This window comes from Nannospalax galili, unplaced genomic scaffold, assembly GCF_000622305.1.
Source record: "Nannospalax galili isolate Female #2095 unplaced genomic scaffold, S.galili_v1.0 scaffold610, whole genome shotgun sequence".
NCBI classification, from domain to species: domain Eukaryota; kingdom Metazoa; phylum Chordata; class Mammalia; order Rodentia; family Spalacidae; genus Nannospalax; species Nannospalax galili.
In genome coordinates, this window is record NW_008329141.1 from 2931432 (window position 1) to 2935039 (window position 3608).

Genomic DNA, 3608 nt, shown 5'->3' on the forward strand with positions numbered 1-3608 from the left:
TAAAGTCATCTGTTGTGTTGTGAAAGTTCACTCTGTCAAGTACCACAGTAGTCACTGATATATAATTGGTGAATTAAAAAAGACATAGCTCTTGCCTTCAGGGAAACAAAAATCAAACATAAAATATAGAAATAATTATTCGTCGTGATGCATGGTGTGGAGGAAATGAAGAGAAGACAGTGCTAGAAAACATTTCAAGAATGTTTGCTCGAAAGGACTATTGCTGAGGAGGTGAAGGTTAAGGTAACACCTGAAGATGCTCCCAGCATGTGAAGTTCTCCAGGTAGAGAATTCCTAACTAATAGGGTGTGAGTTATAAGTAGACGGATAACATTTAGTTTAAGCACTTCAAAACAAGCCAGGGAAGTCTAAAACACTGAGCAGATTTCAGGTCATGCATCTTCACACAGATTCAGAACTGTGTGTCAGGCAGGGTTCCCTGACTTCCAGTGTAAATCAGGCTCACACATCTCCTCTACTGATTATTTTCTAATTGTCTTGAAATATTTGATGACCAAGAGTTCCATCATAGACATTCTAATTTCCTACGACTCTGCATATATAACAGTTGTCCATTACTTGGCACTTAAGGGTTGGTCTTCTTCTGTGTTACAGTGGCCATGTTTTGCCTCTATTTTCAGGGCACTTCCACTGCAGCATACACATCGTGAGTTGTTGCTGAGCGGTGTTATACAGGGAATAGCACGGCATCTCTGTTTCCATACAATGGGGAAATTCTTGTTTTAGCTTCCACCCAATATAGAGTCAATACTTGGAGCAGATTCTGGCACCTTTTGTTGGTCCAGCATAGTCAGAACATAAGTGCAACCAGCCGGGAAAGATGCGTGCACACACACACACACACACACGCACACACACACACAGCCTGGGAGACTGCTCTTTTTCAGGCAAGTCTACATTTTGCTAGTGAGCTCCATCTGCATCTCTCCTCCATGAGTGCTTTCCTTCCAGACCAGTCCCAACAAGTTCCCGACTCCTAAAACTTGCTGAGAAACAGAAGGCATCTGCTAGGAACTTTCATCCTTTATACTACAGACCTTCCCTCCCTCCTATCTGCCTTCCACCTCCCTCCATCACTCCCAGACTTATTTCTGATAGCATGTATCTCCTCTTCCACAGCCAGAATTTTCCTCATTTGTTCTGGATTCCATCTTCTCTAACGTTCCTAAGACTTCTCTCCTTCCCTTTTTCCCTCTGTCATCTGAAATTTCAGATTCTTCCAGTCTATGCAACCCTGACCCTGAGCATTGAAACTCACTCTGGTGACTGTTCCTTTTACCAAAATTCCACTAACACTCACATTCAGTTCTGGCTTCTATGCCTCCTTCTCCCTTTGTAGCTGAGCATCTCAAAAATAAAAGCAAAATGACAAAGGCCATCACAACTCCCATTCTTCCCATTTTCCTTATCAATGTTAATTTTCACAATAATAAAACAATTTTTCTGATTGATTGTAATTTTTTGAAGAGCAGACAACAAATTAAATTGTAAGAAAGAAACAAAAAGTAATCTGAACCCTCACCTCCCTGAGATTAGCACGATTAATATTTTGGAACGATTTTTGCAGCTTTAATTCATAAAACTGAAAGTACTCCCTCCAATACTTTTACATACAGCATCATATTCTATTCTTACCATGATTTTGAAATGCAGCTTTTTCTTTCATTCCAATCCCATCCATTAAGCAAACAATATACTCTCCTTGCAGCTGAAGTTAGTCACCTTATCTGAATTCTCCTTACAAGCCATTCCATTTGCACTCATTTGCAAGGATATATGTGCACAGTGTACAGGTTTTCTGACTCTTTATTACACTCAGATAATAGCAGGTAATATATATTTTAGAAGTTAACTGATACACATCAAATTGATATTTCAGCATTAAAATATAATACAAATTATTTGGGCATACTGGCACACACATTTAATCCCAGAACTCAGGAGGCAGAGACAGGCAGATCTCTATGAGTTCCAGGTCAGTCTGGTCTACTTAGTGAGTTCCAGACCATCCAGGGCCCTGTCTCAAGAACAACAACAAAAATATAGTACAAATTGTTCAACACCCCTCAATTGACAGGCATCACTTGATTTCTAGTTCGTGAGGAGTTTAGGTGTTTCTTTCCACCTTACACACTACAATCTCATTGCCCCTGCACAAATATCCTTCCTCACAAATTATTTTACTCATTGGATCCTTTTTTCTTTGGGAATATTGGTGGGGTGGTTGAGTATGTACATACATATTTTAAAAGATATGGTAGACTTTTTTCTCACATGTCTACAATTTACTGAAACCTATGCCAATGCCTCATGCTTCAATTCTCAATTCAGTAAGGGATTAAATATCAATAATTAAAATGCTACAATCCAATGATAATTCTCAACTTTCCATATATATATTACCTCATGAGATGCAAACTCAGTAGGGTTAAGGAGTTCTCCCAAGCATGTAGAGTATTTAAATGAAGAAGCAGGGATTTAAACCTAGACGAGCTGGCCTCTCAGCTCTTGTTCTTAATCTTTTGATTTAATTTTTTGCCAGTGTATAAAAGGATAAAACACGATCCGTTCTGTTCCTTTAATTCTGTTTTTATTCAGAATACTAAAATGGTAGAACATCTTCTCAGACATGTATTTCTCATTTAGTATGTGCTTTCAGGAATGACTTTTTCGTGTTTGTATGAGTTAGAGATTAATTTGGGCTGCTTTAACAGAAAGCTCATGGCAAAGTAACAGAAACTTATCTTTCTTTCACATGAAAAGTGCAGGGGAGCAGCCCAGCCCCGGGGCAGAGGTTCCCTAGATCCCTGAGACCCTGATTGCTCTGGGCCTTCCCCTCCTCTCTCCTTGAGGCATGAACTGATCTGTATGCTCACAAGATGGCTACTAAGTTCCACAGAATCAGAGGAGAAAGTAAAAAAGGAAGGAAGGAAGAGAGGGAGGAAGGGAAGAAGAGAAAGAATAAAAGAAAGGAAGCAGAAGAGAAGGGACAGCAGACAGACCAGCCGACCATGAGGAGTAAGAATAAAAGAAAGGAAGAAGGAGAGAAGGGACAGCAGACAGACCAGCCAACCATGAGGAGTAAGTTATTTGTGCGTTTCTTCCATTGAGTTCTCTCCTTCTTATGAATTTGTTAATACCTCCTTTCTTTACTTGCATGCTGTTTTGCAAATACTTCTCTTGTCTCTCTCATCTACTGACACAATCAACAATTTTTCGGTGAGTTTCTTTCATATCCCCTGCATTGTTTATTCTAGGCACTTGGAATACAACCTTCAGTGTTTTCATTATACAGGAAAAAATTAAATGCATGATATATTAAGTGTTAATAATGCTAATAAAGAAAAAGGATGAAAGAAAGAAGGATGGAGCCATTAAGATGCCTCATTCGGTAAAGGCACTTGCTGCCAAGCCTGAAGACCTGAGTTCCATCACCTAGATCCACATGGTAGAAGGAAAAACTGACTCCAGGAAGGTGTCCTTTGACCTTCACATGCACGCTATGACACATGTGTGCCAACATAAATACATACAAATAAATAAATAAAGTAATAAAATAATTTAAAAAAATTTTTTAAAGGTGGAGG